Genomic DNA, 27,064 nt, shown 5'->3' with positions numbered 1-27,064 from the left:
AGAATACATATTTTATTCATATATATTTACCTAAAATAATTTTTATTTCACATTTCCAATGGTACAAAAACAGAACCAAATCCTCATGAAAAAAACAATTATAGTCAGGACACTCAATTCCTTTTTTAAACAGAGGTCCACCAAACAAAAACAAATTAAATATTGAGAGATGGACAGTATCTATCTATCTATCTATCTATCTATCTATCTATCTATCTATCTATCTATCTATCTATCCATCCATCCATCCATCCATCCATCCAGGGGTGGGTTCCTACCGGTTCGCACCGGTTCTATAGAACCGCTTGTTAACATCACCGGTAGTTCTAAGAACTGGTAAAACCGACACCTGCTTGACCCCGTCCCTCTCTGCTGCTCCTATGGGCCAAAAACTGGTTTTTATTACTGCGCATGCGCGAAAATCCCTTCCTCATTCTGCCCCCCACCCCTCCCTTTGCTGTTCTGGTCCCCGCTCCTTTCTGCCACTCCAAAGTAAAAAAAACAATCTGTTTTTTTTTAAAAAAACAGGGTTTTTTTACTGCGCATGCACAAAAATCCCTTCCAAGTGCTTATTTATTTTTTTAGTATCTGTTTTGTTTTTATGATTAATAAAACAAAAACAGATAGTAAAAAAATAAATAAATACATAAATAAAAAAGCAACTTACCAAAAGGGAGACAGGCAACATCTTGTTACATTAATGTTATACATTATCTGTTTCTGCTTAAATCAATATAAAGCAACATCAATGTAACAAGAAGTTGCATGCACACATAAATTAATTTTTTTAAATAAAAATGTTTTATTTTTTTTAAACATAAACAAAAACATAAAACATAAACCATCTTCAGTTACATAGTGTGTTGGCTGGTACAAATCACTTGTGCACAATCTCTGCAGTCTTTCCTTTCCAATTTGCATTAATCCTTATATCATGCTAAGCAAATGGCTACTAAGCGAGCACCTGGTCATTAATTGAGTACCACTTAAATTTGGGTTGCCAGCCACATGGCTACCTGCCTGGACCTTGCCAGGGCCTCCCCAGGCCTTGGAAACTGGCAAAAAGCACTTGCTAAGCAATTGACCACTAAGCGAGCACCTGGTCATTCAGTGAGGACCATTTAAATTTGGTTTGCCAGCCACATGGCCACGCCCACCCCAGTCACATGACCACATAACCATGCCTACCCAGTCACATGACCACGTAACCATGCCCACCCCAGTCACATGACCACATAGCCATGCCCAATCAGCAATCCACTCCCACCCCAGTCACATGACCACCAAGCCACACCCACAAATTAGGCCATACCCACAGAACCAGTTGTTAAGAAATTTGAATCCCACCCATGCATCCATCCATGTATCTATGATGAAAAGGAGAGACAGAATCATTCAGATGGACCAGGGCAGAAAGTTCAACAGCTGTAGAGAACTACTTTTTTTCAAAGCAGAAATCAACCTTTAAATATTATGAACCTATTTAAGGCAAGAGCCGGCAACATGTGGTCTTTTTTCTTCTTCTTTGAGGGATGAAGTAACACGAGCACCTACATTCACAATTGTTTTGGTATGGATCTGCACTGCTGGTTTAAACCAGATATCAATTATGGTAATAATGGAAAGAGTACTTCTTTTGCCCACATACCTTAATTTGTGGTTTCTGAACCAACAGGTAAACTGAAATGGAACATCCTTTAATCCTTTAAAATGCATATATGATGCATTTAGTTAGGTAGAATTTAGAGAGAGTAAAAGAACAGACAAATAAAAATGTGTATTCCATTTTTGTGCCAAGTTTTTAAATTTTCACCTAGAAAGAAGATGAAAATAATCTAATATTGTTAACATACGAAACTGAAAAAAAATTGGAGCTATCAGATCCATCAATATTTACTTTTCCAAATTGGTGTATTGGACTTAAGTTCCCATACTTCATGGAGGAATTGTGACAGGTGAAGTCCAAAATGTTGGGCTAGCAATGAAATTGGTAGGGCAAATCTATTTCCTTTCTACATCTCATTCTAAATAGCCACTGCCGTTGTTTGCTTTCTTAATCTAGCATTTTAATAACGAATGAATTCAGGACTAGAACAAACATCTTAGAAGAGTCATATTCTAAACAAGGAAATAAAGCAAACACAGCTCCACATATCTAAACTGTTCGGAGATTATCAAGAAGCTTAAACTCGTTAAATAAGGTCACATTGCCATTAATAATACATAATGAGTTCAGATATTTGGATCATTTTAGATAATTGCAGTCTGGTTAGTGGAACAGATCTCTTACAAACTAGATCAGAAGCTGTGTGAATTGCCCTAAATGATCAGAAGGCACTCCCTACTCCTTATTTTGCCTATGTGTTGGCCTATGTATCGTTTATTTTGAGGTGCACTGTCCTGAAGTTGGGCCTTTCCATACTCTTCAGCTCCTAAAGCCACTGGTGAAATAGCTGGATGACAAACTACCCCTTTCTGAACATTACAGACAGTCCTCGACTTACAACAGTTCATTTAGTGACCATTCAAAGTTACAATGGCACTGAAAAAAGTGACTTATGAGCATTTTTCACACTTAAAACTGTTGCAGCATTCCCATGGTCACATGAATAAAATTTGGGTGCTTAGCAAACTATTGCAGGGGTCGTCAACCTTTTGGACCTCAGGGACCACCAAACTCATAATTTTAGATCCCTGGGACCACTAACTGGTTCTGTGGATGTGGCCTAATTTGTGGGTGTGGCTTTGTGGTCATGTGACTGGCTGGGCATGGCATTTATGTAAATATTATAAATATTTAGATAAATATTGATTTTTTTAATTAAAAAAGAGCAACTTTTACCCAAAATTAGGCAAAGCAGGCAGGCAGATTGAGTTGCTCACAGAATCATTCAGAAATCTATCTATCTGCCCTTGGTTAGCTCAGTCTGTCACATAAAATTTGCTTGCAAGCAAACTCACAAAATTAACTCACAACACACCATGTATGTAAGTATTGAATTTTTTATTTAAAAAAGAGCAACTTTTACCCAAAATCAGGCAAAGCAAAGATTGAGTTGCTCACAGAATCATTCAATGATCTATCTATCTGCCATCAGCTAGCTCAGTCTCTCAAATTTGCTTGCCATGAGTCTGGACTGAATAATAGAACCTTCAGTCCTAAGGGAGGTTCGGCTGTACTTAAAAGCAAAACCGAAGATCTAAAAGCTAGCTAGAAAGCAAGAAATCCAACCATTTCCTGCTTCCTAGCTAATCTAAATCTCACAGCTGATGGTCAGAAAAATAGCAATTTAGCAGGCAAGTTTGCAGGTAAGGAGTGAGTGGGCGGGGAGCAGAGGTGCTATTTGAATGGTTCGCACCTATTCACGCAAACTGGTAGCGGTTATTTGGCATGGGTCACCAAACCAGTGGCAATCCCTGGCTGGCCATGCCCCCAACCCAGTTGCCCGGTCACTCACTTGCGATCGCTCTCCTAGCTTTCCATTCCCCATTTCCTCTTTCTCCCTGGGGAAAAGGAAGAAAGGCATGGACGCTGCAAGTATCGCTTTTCTCATGTGAGTTAAAGTGTCAGGAGTGAGAAGGAGTGCGGTCTGATAGAGGGGGTAGGGGTGAATCGAGCCTTGGAGAAATTTAAAGGAGCTGCTTCCAAACTGCTTGTCTGTTAAATGCTCTCTCTCTCTCTCTCTCTCTGTGTGTGTGTGTGTGTATGAGAGAGAAAGAAGGAAAGAAAGAGGGAGGAAGGTAGAGAAAGAAAGAAGAAAGTAGGAAGAGAGAGACAGATAAAACTCTGTGCTATTATTTTTAATTGTTCCATTATTTATCACGTGTTAATATTTTACACTGTCCCTACACCTAGAGTGATTTTTCTGCCTTCCTTTTCCCAGGGCTACCACATATTTTTCAGGGTTTACATGCATTCAATGTCAATAGTCCAGAACACAAAATACACATGTGTTTAACAAGAGTTGAAAGGGACCTTGGAGGTCTTCTAGTCCAACCCCCAGCTCAGATAAGAAAACTGAGGATGCCAAACTCTGAGTCGAAATCCTGGGAAAAGTGTCAGAATAATACTTAGAAGGGACCTTGGGGTGAACCCTATACCATTTCAGAGAAATGGCTGTCCAGTCTTTTCTTAAAAACTTCCAGTGATTGAGCATCCAGAACTTCTGGAGACAGGCATTTCCACTGGTTAATTGTTCTCACTGTCAGGAAATTTCTCCTCAGCTTTAGGTTGCTTCTCTCTGTTCAGTTCCCATCCATTGCTTGTTTGCATTCTGCTTCTTTGGAAAATACATTGTCCCCCTTTCTTTGTGGCAGACCCCTAAAAGCCTGTTGCCTAAAGTAAAGGATGTGAGCCATTTCCTCCTTTCAGTGGTCCATGAAAGTAAATCTATAGTATGCATATAATAAAGTCAAAAAAGGTGAATAACATTTTTACAGAAGTATAGATAAGTTGAAGCTGACTAACAAGGAATGGCTGGGGGGGTGGGGCCAGGTGAGGCACCCCTTGATGTGAGTGACATTGAGTAGGCCATGCCCACCCAGTCACATGACCACCAAGCCATGCCCAGCCAGTCACATGCCCACCTAGCACGCCCACCCAGTCACATGACCACTAAGTCATACCCACCAAATAAGCCATGCCCGCAGACCTGGTAGTAAAAAAAATTTGAATTCTACCACTGGCGGGGAGGGTTCCCATGGGCCATGTGGGCAGTGCAGCATTGTATTTCTGCGCAGCCTGGATTAATTGCTTTGAGGGGTGCTCTGGGGATGAGATTTCTCTGGGGCCCACCAAAATTTTCTCACGGCCCACCGGTTGGTGACCGCTGACCTATTGAGAGTTTTGCAGCGATAATTCAGAGCCAGAAAAATAAACAGAGATGGCTGATGTTTCACTTAACATCTTTATAAACATAAGTAGATTTTACAAATCAGTTGTTGATTTTTCCAACATGGAGCAAACTCAAACAGAAACATGTTGCAAGTTCAGAGCAGAGCTCCAGTCTTCAGCAAGCAAGCAAGTTAGTTTCATCTTCAATAGATAGACTCAGAGCTCAACATAGCTGCAGAGTTGCAGAGCTTAATATAGAGCCACGCCTAAGCTACTTTTAGTTTCAGTTTCCAGCCTAGGCTACTTCTAGTTTCAGTTTCCAAAACAGTCCTCATTAGTTGCTATGCCTATTCATTGGCTGACCTTGTTACCAAGCCCTATTCCAGTTCATGAATATACTGATACAACGGACTCATATTTATGACAGATGCAGTGTCCCAGAGTCATGTGATCACCTTCTTCGTCCCTCTGACAAGCAAAATCAATGGGGAAGCCAGATTCACTTAACAACAGTGGCAAGAAAAGCCATAAAATGGGGCAAAATTGTGGTCATAAGTCAAGGACTACCTGTAATTCATTCACTCAATTTATATCCCACATTTGCATTCACAGAACAGTTACAATACCTAACAATGTACGTGTGAGAGAGACTGTGTCTAAGACTTCAAATTCAGAGGAAAAAAAGGGACTTTGGGGTGCAGATTCAAACTTAAAGCATCACTTTGGGATACGCAAGGATACAAACCTAATACCTTTCCAAAACTCCTCAAAGCTGCTGAATTTTCTCTGGGATTATGAGAAGCATGTGTAATACACACAGTCACATATAATTCTGTTTTTACTGTACATGTCCGCTTTTCTCCTGATTCCAAGCTGTTTCTCCATAGAAGAAGTTTGTATGAGTACACTGATGAGCTAACTGGAAAATATAAGTCATAACAGTGCCGTACCCCTCTTTTTCAATCTATCTCTAGCTCCATATTTACATAGTGAATAAAATTCGGGATGAAGATTGGGTAAAGGAAACTGAAGATGTGAGTCACAGTTCCCCAGCACACTAGATTTAAACATAAATCATATACAGGTAGTCCTCAACATATGACCACAATTGAGTCCAACATTTCTGTTGTTAAGTAAGACATTTGATGTGAGTTTTGCCCCATTTTACAACTTTTCTTGCCGCATTGTTAAGTGAATGGCTGCAGTTGTTAAGTTAGTAACATGGTGGCTCAGTGAATCTGGTTTCCCCAGAGGCGGTATTCAGCAGGTTCTGACCAGTGTCAAGTCCAAAATTTACATATGTATAGCCATTTTAGTTAGGCTTAGTATATATTCTTTTTCTTACTTTCTCTTTGGCAGTTATGGGGGGAAGAGTTTTGGGCTTGCCACATTCCTAAGGAGGGAGGAGTAGAGATAGAGAGAGTTGTTTAGGCTAGGTGATTCTTCTTCCCAAGGGAAAACGAGCTGACCGTACTCAGGCCACTTGAGGTGCAGATTTATGACATCAAGCAACGTTGAATTACTTATATTGGAGAATGTGACTTTTGGAGGTTGTTTCTAACTTCTAATATTGTGGGGTAATTCCAGGTTGTATCAGATCCAGAATTACCATGGACTTTGTCAATTTGATCCTTTCCTAAATAAAAGAAATTGTTTTGGAAGATGGACTTTGCTCTTTTCTTTTTAAATGGATTTCATCACTTGGAAACCTGACAACCAGTTCTGGAGAACTGGTAATGGAAATTTTGAGTAGTTCAGAAAACTGGCAAATGCTACCTCTGACTGGCCCTGCCCACATCTATTCTCTGCCTCCCAAATCCCAGCTGATCAGCTGGGTCTTCTTTTGTTGCCCTGCACAGGAGAACGGAGCTGGAAGGCAGGTTAGTGGGGTGGGCAGGGAATGGGTATTTTGCAGTAACCTTCCTCTGCTCACCAAGCCACATGATGCCCACCAAGCCACGCCCACAGAACTGATAGTAAAAAAATCTGAATCCCACCACTGGACTTCCCCATTGACTTTGCTTGTCAGAAGGTCACAGAACGTGACCATGTGACTTCCCTCCCAGGACACTGCAACCATCATAAATATGAGTCCGTTCCCAAGTATCTGAATTTTCATCAGGTGATCGCAGGGATGTTGCAATCATAAGTGTGCAATCATAAGTGTGAAAACCGTCATAAGTCACTTTTTTGATCCCACTGTAACATTGAACGGTCACTAAATGAACTGTTGTAAGGAAAGGACCTGCAATTATAGGACCATGACAATTGCTGAAAGACACCATAGGTCTGGTTTATTCTCATCTTTGCTCTCTGTCCCCATGATTCTCTCACATCTCAATTAATGGCTGCAGAGTGGAAGAAGACCCTGAGTTATGCCAGGTTTGTTTTCATACCTGGATGTTGCCAGGCAGAAAAACAGAGGGATGCTGTAAGGAAGAGTTTAAAATCAGAGGGCAGCAGGCAAAAGGGGATACCTGCTGGTCCCACACCCTTGCTTTTTTCTACCCGTGGCTTCCTTCCTCCCCCAAAGGCTTTTGTCCCTCAGCTCCTGTAGTAGATTTGCTGGAAAGAGTAGGCCAATATGGCTCCTCATGCTCTGCAGCCACTAATAAGGATAAAGAGAACAGCTGCTTCAAGAAATGTTGGGATGTCAAATTCCTGTATCATATCACGTTCTCCTCTTCCTCCTCTTTTGTCTGGCCTTTTGACTAAGTTATATCCTTTCATTTTTGCTTTCATCCAAGATTTCATCCCACCGAGCTTCAGTAATTTGACTTCCTACGTTGCAACTTCTAATTCTTCCTGTTTGTACCTGATATATAGAGATTCTATAGAGATTCTGGAATTCTTGGGTCAGGTGCCTTGGATTATTCCTGCCATTATTTATAGTGTATCCTTCATCCTCCTCCTAGTCTTGTCTTGGCACTTGGCATCACACTACCTTCTTGGTGCTTTATTTCCTCTACCACATGTCAGTGGTGGGATTCAATTTTTTTTAGTTACCAGTTTTGTGGGCATGGCTTGGTGGATGTGGCAGGGAAAGGAGACTGTAAAATCTCCAATCAGAGGTGGTATTTGCTGGTTCTCCGAGCTACTCAAAATTTCCACTACCGGTTCTCCAGAACTGGTCAGAACCTGCTAAATACCACTCTGCTACATGTTTCCAAGGTGCCTTCCAACTATTTTCTTCTTAGTTGTAGCCCATCTCATACCAGAAATCTTCATCTTAGAAAAATGACCCACTATTGACAAATTCTGCCAAGACTCAAACCAACCAAGCTAAAACCAGAATTGGATTTCAGAAAAAGAAAACCTATTTAATGCTAGTCTAAGCTAAATGCATAATAGAATAGAACAGAATTCTTTATTGGCCAATGATTGGACACACAAGGAATTTGTCTTGGTGCAAACCTTGAAAATAATCTTGAAAATAGTAAGTTCCCAAGCAGATGTATTCATTATATCAGAGTGTTCCTGAAATATTTATTTCCTATAGTTTCCCATCTTGCAGTAGTGGGATTCTTTTTTTTTTTTTACTACCAGTTCTGTGGGCATGGCTTGATGGGTGTGATGTGGCTTGGTGGACATGGCTTGATGGGCGTGCCAGGGGAAAGATACTGTAAAATCTCCATTCCCTCCCCACTCCAGGGGAAGTTTACTGCAAAATCCCATTCCCTCCCCACCCCACTAACCTGCTTTCCAGCTGGGTTCTCCTGTGCAGGGCAACAAAAGAAGACCCAGCCCATCAGCTGGGACTCGGGAAGCAGAGAATAGATGGGGGCAGGGCCAGTCAGAGGTGGTATTTGCCGGTTGTCTGAACTACTCAAAAATTCTACTACTGGTTCTCAGAACTGGTCAGAACCTGCTGAATCTCTGCCATCTTGGCTATATTACCTCTCTTCACCTAAGCTGTACTCTTCCCCACTTCCTTCCCACAGCCTCTCCCGAATCCACACTAATCCATCTGCACAGTCCTTAGTTCATTTCAAGCACTACTTCTCTTCCTGGGCCACATCCTTTAACAAGAAATACACTGCTTGTGACCCCACCTCTTTTACCCTCCTCCCCAGCTGTTGCAGTGTTTTCAGAACTATATCTGGGAATGTTATTTGTCTTTGTTTGTTTAAAACCATTTATATAGCTGTCTATCTTTCAGCCAACTCACTTCACCCACGTGCATAAATAGAAAGGCATACTGTGTGTGTCAAGGAGTCATCACCAGAATTGCTTTCCGTTTTGGGGGCAAAGGCGACAACCCTTCCCTTTGCACAATCCAAATCACCTTCCCTAAATCTTAAAGCAACTGCTCATCATACATCTTTATCCTTCCCACTGTTCTTTTAAAAAAAAAAACTTAGTAGATTCTTCATAGACAGACATCTAAAAATACCCTCAATTGTTGTTCAGATATAGAATGATGATATGGCCACATTAACAATTAGTTAACTTGTTTTAAGGGGTAGTAACATAATAAAAGTGCATAGCGGTTCTTTTGCCTCCTTCTCTCTCCCTCTTCCCATCTTTTCAACTGACTGGTAATTCATTGTCTATTTCCACAAGCATTATCCAAACAATTATGGATTAATAGATTCTTAGAATGCCTTCACAACAAATGCACAAGATTTCATCTCAGACCGTTCTTGCCTTGCCTTCAACATCTGCAGGCTCCTGCTGTTTTGCTCATAACAGCCTCAGCTGTCATTAACAAATAAATACACCCAAGGTACAACACAAAGCTCTGTAGGCAGAGCTGAGCAGATGGGAGGCCTGCCCTTCCCAGGTGGACGAGAGATTAATGTTTATTAAGCATGCCAGTATTAGGAGGATGAAACATTTATATAAACCTAAAAAGAGGATTTAGAGCTTGTGCAAGGAAGATTGCAAGAAAAAGGAACAAGGACACACGAGAATGAACACCTTTGCCATAACATCTAAGTTTTACCCTCAGTTTCATGACATGCTAAGCCCTGTTTTATGAATACTCACAAGTAAATGTCACCAAGTGAAGTATAGTTTAGGTGATCCATACTTGCACATTATTAATGTACCACTTGATCTTATTTTTTTCAATTTTGGGATGTGTGCTTGATTTGGTCAAATGAATCCATCTGTATCTAGATTAGTATAATATGAATGAAAAATGCAATATTGCTAGTGTCCCTGGTATAGTGAATTTTTACATCTCTTAGTTGCTAATTAATTTAACAGTTGTTGGAAAAACATTCCAACATTTCCCTGCTAAACTTGTCACAACTGCTGCTTTCATTGGGGATTCATGCACAGAAAGAATAATGTTTCCACAACCAGCCAATTTTTCTCTTGATTCATTCAGCCCTAATTTTGAAAATAAATTCATTGCCTGTATCTTCATGCTAAGTCTTTCAAGTCAATTTGTGGAACTGGGCCACCTAGAAGTATCTTGAGATGATTTTTCCATCTTTAAGATAAGTTATTTTGGGGTAGCCAGACTACTCTGTAGACCTTCCTGGCTTTCAAAATACAAGACAATGCAATGTTAATATATATTGCTAGTCCATGTATGATATGCCATACACTAAATAGATAAATAAATTTTCCTCAAGTAAATAGTTTAGCTATAGTTATTTGCATACCAGTGGATAAGGATTAGACTAGGATCAATGGGTTCTAGTCAGGTCTGGGATTCAAATAATTTAACAACCAGTTCTCCCAGGGTCAGGTTGGCTGTCATGGGAGGCGTGGCCCAACCTGACCCTGGGTGAACTGGTTGTTAAATTACACACACACACGCACACACACACAATCAAAATGGATCCTGGGCATTGCACTGGAGAAATGGGCAACGGAGCAGCTGGCAGAAGGGAAGGAGGAAGAGCAGAGAGAAGAAAGAGGGACAGCAGCTTTCTTCTTCTCTCATGCCTGCTGCTCTGTTGCCCATTTTTCCATTGCAGTGCAGCACCCAGAATCAACTTTTCTAGCAAGGGTGGGGTGGTGTGAGGGATAATTTAACAACTGGTTCACATGAACTGGTGCAAACTGGCTGAATCTCATTACTGGTTCTAGTCTACCCTCACTGTTCTGGACTAGCAGGCTCATAGCCTGCAAATCTGATTGGCCCGCTGAAAGCCAATCGTGATTGGTCGCCATAGACTGATGCGATTGGCCAGTAAATGGGCTGCCGCGATTGGCCCTGCCAAGAGTGGCAAACTCAAATCGCCTTCATTGGCTGCCTAGCCGCAGCCAGCCCTATATAAGGGGCTGCTGCGGCTGGGGTCAGTTGCTCAGATCTGAAGTCACAAATAAAGAGCTTTAATTACTATCTGAGTCTTCTTGAAGACGGTTGAAGATGGTTCTTGAACCATCCTCCCAGATATAACACTCACATGTGGAAGGTCCCTCTTTCTAGGCCTAATCCTTCTCTCAGGTTGTGGTGGTGGTGGTGAAAAATAGGTTTGTATTTCACTTAAATATAGGTACATATTACATAAAAATACTCCCCCACCACCCAAAAAATCACTGAAAGCTGGTTGCTGTCACTCCACCTACCTCTGACTTACTGACTATATTAGCAGAAAGCCTTTGGGTTCACTCCCCTTCCTTTGTGTTTAATCAGTATGATAATTTGCATTTGTCTCATTCTAAATCAAATACATACTTTTCAATAAGTGAATTTCCTGAATTCGGATTTTCCCTAAAACTCTAAGCCTTGCTTACTTATCCTATTTTTTTCCTCAGACTTTTTATGACATGCCTCCAATCCTCTCAGTCTTACTTCACCAAATCTCCTTAGCCTCCTAGAAGAAGTTAAGCTCTTGTTAAGTTGCTCTAATATCTCTGGGAGCGATTTGATGCTGAGAGCTCAATTTTTTTCTCCTTGTAAAAATAGGAGCCTGCTGCTCAAGTTAACTTCTAGCTGCTTGCTGATCTTGCTTAGTTTGTTTGCTTTGTTACTATTATTGCAGTGCCTCCTATTCAAATCTGTGTTTCAATTGTGTCCGTTTGTTCCACTAAAGAGTTCATTAAGGGAAATGGGAGAGATCTGAGAAAATCCCCTTTCTTCCTTTTGCAACTCCCCTGTACCACCTACTATGTTATTCCAAAGAGTCTTGTTAATCCTTTGGAGCTGGCTGTAGGGCAGCATAGAGAGAAGAGGAAATTACCTCTCCTGCTCTGGAGAATCTCCTCCAGATCAAAGCACTTTCTGTCACCAGAGGGCACACAACTGAGTCCAATCCCTTGATGCTTTGTTCCTTTTCTGATGTATAGTCAGAGTAACTCAGTTTCTCAACCAGAACAATCTTATTATTACTATTACAACTGTAGTATTTATACAGCACTTAAAGGTTTCTAAGCATGGGATATTAAAAGAGGAAGAGCATATCTCTGTAGATGTCTGTTGCCTTATTAACCTACTGTGTATGTTGGGAAAAATTCCTAAAATTACATACGAGGTCATAACAAGAATCATATATGTCCTTAAAGCACCATAATCAAAAGGAAAACAATCGTTATTTTTAAAAAATGAAGCAATAACAGCTGCTTTCAGAAGTTCTCCACAAACCCTATCAACAATTATTTCAATTATAGTGTACCCTGACAATGCTCTGCACATTACTCAAGCTAAATACAAATGCAAGACACAGCTAAACACAATAATCACATAGAGATTGATCTAATTGGGTAAACATACTCAGTCAAATTACTCATAGCTAATATAACAGTTTGTATACAAAGCATTATTTTCGTGAAGTTACATCCACCCAGAGAGCAAGTAAATCCCTCCATTTCTTAATTTTTGCTTTGGGACATGATTTCAAGCAAACCCTTATGTCCCAGAAGGGAGTTTCCTGGCTTAGGTATCTAAATCCTGGACATATTTACAAGCATCTACTGTTATATTTATAGATGTCTATATTACTCTTGTTCATCCTGGAGAAGTCTATTTATGTGATTGGTAGGGGTCAAAACCAACACGATAGCTGCCTATAATGAATCCGCACTGCTCTCACATAGCATCTCTCCTGGTTTGTAAATTAATTAATTATATTTTATTTCTTTATTGCATCAGGGCAAGTAACTGACTACAGTGGGCCAGATGAGATTAGCAGATATTTCCTGTCTCCAAGATTATCAATCATCTGATAGGAAATTATAATGCCCTGTCCCCTCCTCCTCCTACAAGGTCCCTTCCAACTCTGTTATTCTGTATGCAGCCAACTTTTGAACCTGAGTAGAAAACAAGAGGACAAAATAGACTAGGCCACCTTCTATTGGTGGTGTCTTTACAAAAAATGAAGACAAATGAAACAGACTCTTGTGGCCTGCACTGCTTTAAAATGTCCCTGCATGAAAATATATAGTTCCAGGATTGGAATAAATGGCTACACTTTATCTAATGAAACAGGATGGAGATTGATCAGACCAACATGAAGGAGTTGATAGACAAAGACACTCTAAAAGGAAGGCAAATAAACAAATAAACAAAAAAGAATTATCCTAGCAAATGAGAGGGACAATAAGAAGAGATGCATTTTTAGACACTGAAACTTAGAAACAAATCTCAGGTTTTTACCACACATACATGCACAAATCAGTCTTGAGGTTTTCACGAGGGGAAAAAAAGAGAAACAAGAAGCAGTAGATTCTTGAATAATGGAGGGAATGTGGCTGCAGCCTGCAAGAAGTCAAACAGAAGTAATTGTGAACTCATAACTATGAGGAATTAAAATGAATGTGAATTGACTGGACCTATCATTCAAAGAAGCATTTGTTTGCCAGAAGCAAGGATTAGAGATGTGATAGAACCACATCCAAATCCCTTAGCAATTATTTTGTCTTGCTAATTTATTTAGAGACAGATGATTCTGTAATGAACAGATACCATCTCATCATGGACATGGAATATCTTCTGAGAAGGGCAACAAGGACAAACAAGGACAATGAGGATTTTTGAAGAGGGATTAAATGAATATTTCAAGTTTAACCTTGAGAAAAAAAGTCTGAGCCATAATGTGATAACACTCTTATCTATTCAAATTCATGAAAGGATATCACACAGAAGTTCAAGAAGTGTAATTTTTCTAGGGACTTCCGGTTTGCAGGGCTTCGGTGTCAGGCAGGAATCTGCGATCATGTGCGGTTTCTGCCTGGGCTCGCCGCTGGAGCGCCCCAAGCCAGCTGGTTTCGGGGCTAAGCCACCCCGTAGAGGTAGTGAAGAGGGGGGAGATTGCCAGCAGAGTTGAAGCGAGCCGCATCTCTCTTCCTCAGGTGGTCAAACTCCCTTTCCCAAAGGCGGTAGGAGCGGTGGTCAGAAATGGCCACCTCAAAGAAGCACTCAACTGGAAAAGAAAGTGCAGGAGGAAGATAAGAAGTAAAAGTTTTGGCTGACCAGGATAAAAAGCAACAACTAAGGTACCCTGGAATTTAAATTTTATAAAAGATAACATTGCTCCCAAAGAAGAGTCAGAAGCAGCGGAAGAAAGTGAAAAGGGAAAGTTTTTTTTTTTTATCTTCTCTCTCCTTCCTCACATTGACAACGAAGAGAGCTGAATAAGAAATTGGAAAAATCCACTTTGGCACCAATAATTAAGCTGAAAATATAATTAAATGCCAAAAGGACAATAAAGATTTCTGGATATTAAAAAATCTTTTTGTCTATAAGTAGGAAGGGAGAGGAAAAGAATAAGGGCAGGATCTGGAAGGAGGAGACTGCCTGGACTTTAAAAGAATTTAATCTAAAATCTCAATAAGACTTCTAAAAGATACATTTTAACTGGAACTTTGTAACTAAATAGTAACCCCAGGAAGAGAAAGTGAAAAAAGAAGAAAGTGTAAAAAGAAACAGCTTGTGTGTATTTGGATTGCTTGGTGACTTTGGGATTTTTGGATATTATATTTGAATGACTAAAAACAATTGGGTGGTTGTTTAAATTTTTTTACAATGGCACTATCTCTGGATGAACTGAAAATAGAATTTAAAAAAAATATAAAGAAGAGACACAAGAAGGGAAGGGCTCCTTTGGCTCTGTTTTTCAATTCTTAGAAATGGCAATTCGTAACTATGAGAAACAACAAGAAAAGACTGCACAACAAGAAGATTGGGACAAAGAAGAAGCCATCTGTAATGAACAAGTAACTCCATCTGGGGAAGAAAGGGGAAAGTGGGGGAAAGAGAATGGACAATTTAAGACTTAAAAAAACAACCAAAAAAGGGAAAAATAATTTGAAAAGTGGATATAATGTGGGAAAGCAACAGAAAAGGGGAATACAGAAGAGGGAAATGGAGGTGGAGAGACAGGGGGGTAAAAAGGGGAGAGAGAAGAAGAAAGGGAAGAAGGAAAGGAAGAGAAGTTACAAAGGTTTGGAGCAAGATGTAAAGAAGCAGGATTTATTCAGAGATAATGGGTGAAAATTTAATTGAAAAAGGGATTCTGTGAAGGCACATAAGATGGTATTGTTATATTTGTAATAGAAATAATGTTAGAAAATGTTAGAAATTGGAAACAGCATATAATTAAAAAGAGGGATAAAATAGTCAGTGTAATTTAGTGAAACTTTTGTGAACAAAATAAATGAAATAAAATAAATGAGAGAATTGAATTAGGAAGGAACGGGAACATTTTAATTATTCAATGTTTTATAAAATATAAGTGAAGTGGGGGGGGAATTAACTATGGAAAGTTTATAAGTGTTCCCATAGAAGTATGATATTTATCTGAAAAGTAATGTGTAAAATGTTAAGATTTAAATGAATATTAATATTAATGATAGAATTGAATTGGTTGTTCTAATTATATTATACATTTATTTTATTTTTATTTTTTAAAATACAGTATGTAATTTTAGAAAGTGCCAAGCAGAATCTGAATGGAAGTTATGTATTATATTAAGTGTTATAACTTTAGGGGAAAGATATAAAGGCGTCATACTCTGAAGAGTGATTACAGGAGAAATTTTGTTTAATGAGAAAAGATAGTAGACAATTGAAACAGAACAGACAAAGAATATAAGTACAATGATTTGAACTGAGATGAAATAAATAAAATAAAATTAAGAAAGTTCAAAGAGGGGAGAAGCTATATTGAAAACGTAGAATAGTAATAAGATATGGAATGGAATATAAAAACGAGCATGAACTGGAATTTGTGTCTTTACGAAGAGATGTAACCTGGGACAATGCTGCTTTCAAAAAAGATGTTTTATGTCTTTATGTTTTATGTTTTGTTTGTTTATGTTTGTTTTCAAAAATCAATAAATTTTTCAAAAAAAAAAAGAAGTGTAATTTTTCTAGAGGGCAGGACAAAAAAATAATAGATTTGGGGAGGAAGAGGGTGCTGATGAGCTAACAGAACAATTTACTAGTTTTATCTTTTACTGTTATTTTTTAAAAAACCAATTTTATCCATACTCTACTTTATTTTACTCCATTACTCAACTCTTAACTATTCCTCCTGTTCCCATGAAGACTAGGTGGCCATCCTGAGCCATTTAATCTAATGGATGAGGAAGACAGGTTCCTAATGAACAGTAGAGAAACTGTCTTAGTAACTAAGAGCAATTTGATACTCAAATATACTACTCAAGTAATTGGGGGACTCTCCTTAGTTGGATATATTTAAGTGGTGGCTTGACAGATGTTTTTCAGGGATGCTTTTATTTGGATTCCTGCACTGGGCAGACATGGGATTTGGGGTTCTTCCAACTTGATGATGTTACCCAAAACATTGGCATGGTATAGACCAGGAATGTCAAACTCAATTTCATTGAGGCCACATCAGGGTTGGGGGGCCAGGGTGGGTGTGGCCAGCATGACACCCCTTGGGTCAGAAGGGCACTTGTGGTGGCCCAAGTGCTCTGCCAGCAAAAATGGGCTCCCAAGCTCCATTTTTGGCTGCAACAGCCTCCTGCAACCCTCTGCCAGCAAAAATGGAGCTCGGAGGGCCATGTGTGGCCCTCTTGAGCTTTGTTTTTGGTGACAGTGGCATTATGGGCTAGTCCTCCACTATTTCCAGGGTGGCCTGATGGGCCAGATCCAGCCCCTGAGCCTTGAGTTTGACAGCCCTGGTATAGGCAGAACAGCCTTTGCTAGGTAACAAACATTTTTTATCATCCTTTGGAGGAGCTTTTATTTCTGACTTTCAAAAAAAATAGGAAGAAAGAAAGGCAGGCAGGCAGGCAGGCTGGCTTAAAAAATACTGTTAAGAAAGACCCACATTACAATTAAGCAGAGGTGCAGCTTTTAAAGGGCAATAGAAGCTTTTATTCTTTCAACTATCCCAGTATGTCTCAGCTTTCCTGGAAACTCAGCATCTCTTGGATATGTTTGGCCTTTACATGTACTTGACCTCTGCAGCAAGCTTTCTAATGAGCCCTTTGCTTGATGTATATATACATTAAAATAAAAGGAAACTGAAAGGTATAAAATACCTTTATGCCCAAGGCAGTGTACTCTACATTCCCATTATTACCATAATATATGAAGTTTATAGGATTTCTGCTGCTTTCTACTGAAAGGAACGGGCACATTCAGAAAAAGCAGCAATGGGGAAATAAGTTGTTTTTCACCAGTATTAAAACCAACACTTTATTTTAAGCTATAATTAAGATTATTTAATTCAACAAAATGTCCAAACTACATGCAACAGTGTGTAACTAATCAGGAAAATGTCTGCTTTATTATTATTTTTCTTAAAGAGCTGTGTGTGTGAGATTTCGGGATTAAGAGTAAAGGAAGGAATTAGCACAGAATGGTACAAAACCCTTTCACTGTTGTAGCTAAGGAAAGCTACCTGTTTCCCACTTCATTGTGGGTTTAAAAGGCAAGCGTCCAAGCTAGCAAATCCTTAAACCAGGGGTGGGCTTCTGGCAGTTTGCAAGGGTTCACGAGAACCCCTAGCTAAGATTCTGCATAATTCAGAGAACCCCCAAATCCAACTCATGGCTTGCCCTGCTCCTCCCAGAAGTCCCCACACAGCCGGTTTTGAATGCAAGTAAATGCAAGGCACACACAGAGGCTCAGGGAAGGCAAAAAACAGGCCTCCCAGAAGTTCGGGAAGGCTGGAAACGGCTTCCAGAGAGCCTCCAGAGCCCAGGGAGGCCATTTTTGCCCTCCCAGAGGCTTGAGGAAAGCAACTGGGCAGAGAACCCCTTGCTAAAATTTTTGAAGGCCACCTCTGCCTTATTACTGAAGACAAATATTTACAATATTACAAATATTTACAATGGAAAGGAATCAGTAGTCAGCAAGTGCCTGAACTGCAGTTCCCAGTAAAACCAGTCACAAGGAACAACAGGTAGAGATACTGCAAATTGCAATTCAGCTACATTTAAAGCACCCTAAGTTCTTGCTCCTGTGCTAGTATGCTATTAGCAGCCAATGAACTAATTCTCCAGTGAAGAACCTTATTGTTACCTTTAAATCCTGCTTTTTGTTCAGAAACTGAAGATGGCATGTGTATCCTGCAGTCTCTCCTGCATTTTTCTTCACCTGTGAGGTTAGTTGGGTTGAGAAAGAGTGACTGGCCCAAGGTCGTTCAGTCAGCTTCTGCAGATGGTGTGAAATAGAACCAGTATCTCCCACTCAGAGATCATAAAAGAAATGTTAAATCTTTTTGTCTCAGTGTGTTTTTGCTTTTTATGATTCAGATTTCATCAGTGATATAATGAGCATCAATTGTACAACACTTGCAATTTCTCTGTCCACTTATTGTGACTTACTGAAATTATATCTGATTTTGTTTTAATTTTCCTTGTTTTTTATTCTTTTATATCTTTTAAAATGGATGAATAGATAGATGGATGGATGGATGGATGGATGGATGGGCAGGCAGGCAGGCAGGCAGGCAGGCAGGCAGGCAGGCAGACCGTGGATTTCCCCATTCCTATTCCAGCTTCTTGAGCATCACACTAAACTAGCCTTTTCTTTTGTACACACAAAAGAAGTATCAAAAGACCTCTAGATAGATGGCCACACATGACATATGCTGTATTTTAATGTCCAGTGCAGCAGGAAGGAAGGTGGGCTAAAATAGATTGGAACCTTGGTACAGAAAACACACAATACATGCTGGTTGATTGTGTCATGTTCGGCATTTGTGAATGAAAAAGGAGGTATGGATAGCTTCCTTCCAGTTTTGCTTCCAAGCTATCAGTATTGAAGATGTGCTGAATAAGAACAGTTTATTTACCTGGAAAGCACACACTACAGATTCCACTGACTGTTTCTAGAGCAGATGTTACTCTTACTCGTAACTTGAACTAGTGTGTTCATTCTCTTGCAACATAACTAGCAGCTGTTTCATTCTGTATGTCAATATTTATTGATGACCTGTGAATTGGTTTCTGATACTTTGGGTGTTAATCTCAGTGCAATTCAATCTCCAGCAAAATGTGTTTGTAAAGGAAAAAAAATTAAAACAAGAATCAGTGACTAAAGAACAAATGATATCCGACAATAAACCTAGATTCAAAGTACACATGATGTGCTGTATTTTAATGTCCAGTGCAGCAGGAAGGGAGGTGGGCTAAATAGATTGGAACCATAGTAGAGAAAAAGGAATGATTTGGACTTGATTGTGGTATCAGTCAAGCTATGGGATATCCTTAAGGAAAGAGGAATCTCAGAATAACTCATTGTTTTCATGCACATCTTATAAACAGGACTGGAAGCCACAGACCAGATAGAACATGATAAAACAGACTGGCTCCTGGTCACCAAAGGTATGAGATAAGGGTGTATAATCTCTCCTTATTTATTCAATTTACGTGCTGAATATATATTGAGGCAGTCTGGATTGGAAGAAAATGAGCTTGTGCTAAAATTGGAGGAAGAAACATCAATATCTTGCTCTGTTGAGGGTATTACTCTGCTAGCTGAAAATGTAAGTGATCTGGAGGCTTTATAATGAAAGTCAAAGAGCATAATGGGGAAAAATGGGACTAAATTTAAATATAAAGAAGATCCAACTAATGACAAGAGATACAGTAAGCAGTGTTAGAACTGACAATACAAGTATTGAAGGGGCGAATAGCTTCAGCCTTTTAGGAATGACTATCAACAGTAAAGAAACCAGCTGTCAAAAAGTATATCCCAGATTAGCACTTGGTAACAATAAAGGCAGTGATGGCCTGGGAGGAGAGATATCCCTTGATCTGTGTGGGCTACCATAGAAGGTGGTGTCTCTCTTCTCCTCTTTAACATTTGCATGAGGCTGCTAGGTGAGCTCATTCATTGCCATGGGTCGAGACAACATTAGTATACTGATGATACCCAATTATATATCTCTACCCCTGAAGAACTAAGCATTGCCACCAATGTCTTATCCTGATACATGGAATATGTCAGTCTAGATGGGGAACAACAGGATTCAGCTGTTTCAAGACGGAGTGGCTCTGGATTTTATGGCCTGAGTGGCCACTGAGGATAATGACTCTGAGGACTGCCTAAAGTTGTTACAAATGCAGTGGCTAGGACGTAAGTGGATAAAAGCTGCTATTATACTAGTTTAGCAATTTGCTGGTCATTGCAATCGTTAACTATACATTTCCAAGACTAAGTCAAAATGTACATTTTGACCTTTAAAATACTAAATGGTTGGTTCCAGAATACATTGGGACAATTTGTTCCAAGTGCAATTTGCCTAGCATACCAGGCAGTGGTGGGATTCTTTTTTTTTTTTACTACCGGTTCTGTGGTCATGGCCTGGTGGATGTGGCATTGCTTGGTGGGCGTGGCTTGGTGGACATGGCAGGGGAAGGATACTGTAAAATCTCCATTCTCTTCCCACCCCACTAATCTGCTTTCCAGCTCCGTTCTCCTGTGCAGGGCAACAAAAGAAGACCCAGCTGATCAGCTGGAACTCAGGAGGCAAAGAATAGATGGGGGTGGGGCCAGTCAGAGGTCTCAAAATTTCCGCTACCAGTTCTCCGGTCTACTCAAAATTTCTGCTACCGGTTCTCCAAAACTGGTCAGAACCTGCTGAATACCATCTGTGATACCAGGGCAAGCAAGGTTGCCTATTAATCTGAACCTATGAGATTAAAGGATCATAGGCCCAAAGATAAGCCTTCTCTCTAATGGTCTGTTTGCTAAGGAACACTCTATCACCTGAGGTGCACCAGTCCTTCTTCCTATTTCCTTTTGGAAAAGCCATGAAAATGATGTATTTTAGCACGTTGATCTTTAGTATTCTGGTTCCAATTGTAGAGCATTTGGGCTGCCATTTTTATTGAGCCCATCTCTCTCTCTCTCTCTCTCTCTCCCTCTCCCCCCCATCTCTCTCTCTCTCACACACACACACGCAAACATCCTTTTATAATAAATCACTGAGAGTCTTGTGTATCAGAGAGTACATAAATCCATATAAATAAATAAAATAAAAACTACAGTTGTCAATAAAAATAGCAAAAATAAAAGTTCAGGAAAGTACAAGCAGTAAAAATACCTAGGAGCTTGCAACAAATGACAAATAATCATTTAAAAGCAAAAATACAGAAGCTTGGAAAAAATCTCTAGGGATTTCCTCCTAGACCTGGGTGCCCATGCTGAAAAGTCCCTCTTTTAAATCACTTGCTTCACTTCATGCAGTGAAGGGATCTAGAAGAGAGTCTCACATAGCGGTCTTGGGATCATGGTTTATAAATAAGGAAAGATAATTTAGCCCACAAGCTTATTTACAGCTTCCATGGTGCAAAAGAAAAGTTTAGAGACAGGCAGGGAGGGAGCCAATTCAGATAAGTACAGTAATCAGATATGTCTTATGCATGCACTGGAGCCACATACAGGGAAGTCTCCTTTTTCGGTTCAGTTTATTTGTCCCCATTGAGAGGTTGCTGAACTTCACTTTAGTGGAGACCCATTGCAGCAAACAAAAGCCTGGTGAAGGAAGTGTATAATTCCTACAGCTAGCTGAACTCTTTTGTGGATGTGTGTGTAGCCCTTGCAGCCTTAAGTTTTATTTTGCAGACTTGGAGTCTGATAAAACCTGAAGGATTAAAACCTACTAAAGAGTTTCTGACTGTGTCGAGCATGGATTCAACTGCCAAGGTTTATATTTTTATCTGAAAGTACAAACAGAGAGAAGAGTTGTACATCACTCATACCTCCTCTGCCAACACCGGAGCAGTAACCTGCAAGTCGTGTCTGATTGTCACATCTGAGAAGACAGCACTTGTTTACCTCATATAGGATCCCACTGGAATAGCACTAAAGAGAAATTCAGAGACTGCCAAAAAATATCTGGCAATCAGATGTAAATATTAAGAGCTGTTGCTTTTTCAATATTTAGGTTCTTCTGAGTTGAGAAGGAACAACTGCTCAGACCAGAACTTAAATCACGAGGAAACAGTAACAAAATAACAGAGAAAACTGATTCTGACTCATCCCTGTCTGAGTTGCTTTATGCCAAGTAGATGAATTATTTGCATCTTGTCCCTTTCTTCCTACTCCCTAATTTGTGAAAGAAGAAGTGCAAATGCCATGCAGGCAGGAGACAAAAAAGAAAAGGCATCCCTTAGGAGCTTTCTAAGAAATTTGGCTGGGAACAAAATGTTAGGCTCAACACAAATGATGGAGTATAAGATTATCTAGGAATCAGTCACCAAAGCCAGTCACAAAAATGTGAGGATATGCTGGAGTTACACTATGCAAGGCAGTAGAAATCCTTAAGCAGTTTCTTTTCCTCCCCAGTCTATATTTCATACATGTCTGGGCAGCTTTGTATCATTGCACTGTATCAGGGAATGCTAAGCAGAAGCCTTTTCTCTTATTTTCATCATGCTGTCTTGTCCATTTCATCTAATGCTTCACAGAGAACTGCTTTATTCACTCACATGATGGATTTGAGAGCAAGCATGGGGCAAGAGTACTTGTTCATTCGCAGAATTTCTACATTGACTTCCATGCGGTTGCAACATTATACTCTCTCCTCATTTTTAAAGTTGTTAACACCAGACAAACAAACCAACACAACGTGAGATTGGGGCAGATGAATCTTCTTGGTGCCAACAGACAACATCTGGTAGGACAATCTTCTCCTTTTCCAATTGTAAGGTCTCAACAGGATTCCTGTTATGATCTGGCAGCTTTTGAAACAATAGAGATAAGGTAACAAGGGCAGCATAAAGCTTCACTCACGGATGCTGCATATGATTATACAGCAGGACCCGCAGCCGGGACACATGCAGTGAGTACTGGGAAGAAGACGGTGAACTCACCAAACCAGATTTCTGGGAGCCATCTGCTCAAGTCCTCTAGACCTGCCAGCTGTCCTATTTCCCTGATTGGATGCAAGAAGCATCTAGCAATACAAGCTTTGCAGCTGGCACCAAGAAAGAAATAGATCCGAGTACCTGGAATTTCTGGCATTTCATTATAAAATCCATGGTTTATTTTCCTCGAGTTGTTATTTTAGGCTGCTTTCAGATGCTTTGTTTATCTCATGGCAGAACAGTAATAAATCATCACCTGGTAGCATTCCATTAACAATCATTCTCAATATTTATGATTGTTCTATTGTGTTCTTATGTTTACCCATGTTAAGGTGGCACATGGGAATGCTTCTACCCATGAAGCTTCCTGGATCATATCCCAGAATATATGGTGACAAGGTTCCCAAAAGAATTGGGCTGCATATGAATTTCTGGTTTCCCTTTTTGAATACAAATTTTAGTGTTTCTTCCTCTCACTAAAACACATAGATAAACCCAGGAATACTACATCAGCAGAAAAGGATCTAAGTCCAATTGTCAGCAAGACTAAATATTTATTTGTGTGTTTGTTTATTTGTTTATTTTATTTGTCAGTTGCTTACAAGATAATAGGTATAAGTAAAAACATAGTTATGAATACATGGATACATATAAGAAAAATAAATAGAGAGAATTTAAGACTGTGGAAGACTTCTGCATGATTGAATGAAATGTCTTGCAATGGAAAGTGTGTATTTTGATGGTTTTAATGTAAGGCAGCCTTGTATTTTCACAAACCATCTTGTTTAGATTACACTATGATATTTGATAATGCCAAATACCTCAGACAGTACTGAGAAACTGTCAAAACAAAGTGCTATATAGTATGAGAGCAGGATAAAAAACTTTAAAGAGCAGAAACCTGCTGTTTGCTGTTCCTCAGAGTGATTGCTGAATATTTAAATAACATCATTAGAAACATAACATGGAATATGCCACAAAATGTTGTATGTTGCTTGTTGCAGTATTACAAGAGTTTTCAAGGTGAAAGTTAGGATTAGAACATTATTCAAGAAGTTAAGAGTACTTTCGGGAGGAGGAATCACTCAGAAAAAGCTGGAGTTCAGAAGAGAGCACATCTTCAAGGTCTATTGTTCCATCACTTGGTACTTCTGGTTAAAAAGGCTGTATGGTGGAATGTCCTCAGCTTGCAGTGTTGAAGAACTGTTTCAGTCAGAACCATTTCTGCTCAGCAATATTATGTGGTTCAGTATAAAGCAGCTATTTATTCCCATCCTCAAAAGTACATTAGGTGTTAAAGAGGAAATAGCAGAATGAGTACAGCTTACAGATACAGATAATCAGAGTTGGAAGGGACCTTGTGACATATCAGCTGCTTATATAGAATCACAGGGCTGGAAGGGATCTTCTACTCCAACACTTTGCTCAAGGCAAGAGACCATATATACCATTTCAATCAAATGGTGGTCCAGTCTATTTTTTGAAAACCTCCAGTGATGGAGCACCCACAGCTCCAAGAGGCAAGCTATTTGATTGGTTAATTGTTTTCACAGTCAGAAAAGTTCTCCTTATGTCTAGGTTGGATATCTCTTAAACAAGCTTGTCCCTGCTCTTTGGTGCTTTGAAGAATAACTCTATTCCCTCTTCTCTGTGACAGCTCTTCAAGTATTAGAAGACAGTTATCATGTCCCTCTCATCCTTTTTTTCAATAGGCTAGACATAGCTAGCTCCCTCATCCCTCTTATTCATTATAAGATTTAGCCTCCAGACCCTTAATCATCTTAGTTGCTCTTCTTTCCACATTTTCTAGAGTCTCTTCAGCATTTTTGTACAGTGTTGCCCAGAACTGTATGCAGTATTGCAAGTGTGACCTCACTAGTGCAATATGAAATGATATTTTCACTTCTCTTTTCTTGCATCTCTATTACTTTATTATGTCTTACTTTATTATCTCTTGCACCTGTTGTACTGATCCAAAAGAATGATGATCTTTTGGAGACGTTCTTGGAAATATTATTGTTGCTATGAAAGAATTTCCCATTTTTACTATTTGGAAAGAATTGCAGCAAAAGGAGAACAAACTGGTATTAATAGGAAGCCCTGCCTTAATTGGCCACAGCAAAAGCAACAGATGCTGATTGATCAATCAATCAAAGCGTTGGCTAGGAAAAGAGAAATGCTGAAAATATCCACTCCTGCAGATAAGCATTGCAGGTAGGTATTGAAGAATTTTAGGAGATCTCTTTCTCTTTCATCCTCATCTTAAATACTTATTTCAGCAAAGTACAAAAAATTAAAAACATTGTTTCTTCCATTATTATCTCTGATCAAGCAAGATCTATGATCAGTTTTCTCCATTTTACTGGTAAGATTATGGAAATTGTAATCCTAATACATCTGAAGGGCTAAATGTTGGTTAAAAAGTTTGCAAAGTGATGCAGGATCTTCTGATATCTTTTGGCCAATTTTGGCACTTGGATGGATCACATAATCGGTAGCAATTATAAAATGCAGCCTATATGATTCTAAATAAACTGTATAAATTCTAATCTATGTTCCATTTTCTTGGTGGTTCAGTATAACTTACTTATGCAAGTTCTTCCACATATTCTTTTTCTCAGTTTTGCCTGAATTAATGCATTGGCCTTAGAATTCCAAAGTTCAGTGGCTAATAGTTAGGATGCACCATGGATACAAAAGACAACATTTTTATACAGTAACCTTTCTGACTGCTTCAATAAGACACAGTTAATTGTCATCTAATACAGACTGGTGGCTGCATCTCTAAGGAGTTTTCCTTCGTTATGCTACTGGTGACATTCATTACCCTATCAAGGATGAAAGTTGCTAGCGTCACAAAGATTTAAACAAAAACAAACGATCAGCTTTCTTCTCCTTCAGCCTGGAGAGCCAGCAAAATATTGATGGAGATTTTGCAATGGAAAATTCACTCCAGCTTGAAACTGGTTATGGAAATAATACTAGAGATGAAACTCGAAAAATTAGAATATCGTGCAAAAGTTCATTTATTTCAATAATGCAACTTAAAAGGTGAAACTAATATATGAGGTAGACTCATTACATGCAAAGCAATATAGTTCAAGACGTGATTTGTCATAATTGAGATAATTATAGCTTACAGCTCATGAAAACCTCAAACCCACAATCTCAGAAAATTAGAATATTACATGCAATCAATAAAACAAGGATTGTACATAGAACAATATCGGACTTCTGAAAAGTATAAGCATGCATATGTACTCAGTACTTGGTTTGGGCCACTTTTGCAGCAATTCCTGCCTCAATGTGGTATGGCCTGGAAGCTATCAGCCTGTGGCACTGCTGAGGTGTTATGGAAGACCAGGATGCTTCAATAGCGGCCTTCAGCTCTTTTGCATTGTTTGGTCTCATGTCTCTCATCTTTCTCTTGGCAATGCCCCAGAGATTCTCTATGGGGTTCAGGTCAGGCGAGTTTGCTGGCCAATCAAGTACAGTAATCCCACGGTCATTGAACCAGGTTTTGGTGCTTTTGGCAGTGTGGGCAGGTGCCAAGTCCTGCTGGAAAATGAAGTTAGCATCCCCATAAAGCTCGTCTGCGGAAGGAAGCATGAAGTGCTCCAAAATCTCCTGGTAGACGGCTGCATTGACCTGGACTTAATGAAGTACAGTGGACCAACACCAGCAGATGACATGACTCCCCAAATCAACACAGACTGTGGAAACTTCACACTGGACTTCAAGCATCTTGCATTGTGTGCCTCTCCATTCTTCCTCCAGACTCTGGGTCCTTGGTTTCCAAATGAGATGCAAAAGTTGCACTCATCAGAACAGAGGACTTTGGACTACTGAGCAACAGACCAGTTCTGTTTTTCTTTAGCCCAGGTAAGACGCTTCTGACGTTGTTTGTTGTTCAGGAGCAGCTTGACAAGGGGAATATGACATTTGAAGCCCATGTCCAGGATCCCTCTGTGTGTGGTGGCTCTTGATGCACTGATTCCAGCCTCAGTCCACTCCTTGTGAAAGTCCCCAACACTTTTGAAT

The 27,064-nt window shown here is 39.6% G+C and overlaps 1 protein-coding gene across 2 annotated transcripts in view; it reads right to left on the bottom strand.

Moving 5' to 3' along the window:
- The window catches only part of MDGA1 (MAM domain containing glycosylphosphatidylinositol anchor 1), a 329,389-nt gene that overhangs the window by 221,310 nt on the left and 81,015 nt on the right, over nucleotides 1-27,064 (bottom strand). The gene's annotated exons all lie outside the window — the stretch shown is intronic.

Source organism: Pseudonaja textilis, chromosome 1 (assembly GCF_049901715.1).
Source record: "Pseudonaja textilis isolate UNSWEBS1 chromosome 1, rPseTex1.2, whole genome shotgun sequence".
Taxonomy (NCBI): Eukaryota; Metazoa; Chordata; class Lepidosauria; order Squamata; family Elapidae; genus Pseudonaja; species Pseudonaja textilis.
Note: the sequence above shows the minus strand (reverse complement) of the source record. Positions and strands in the feature narration are given on the sequence as shown.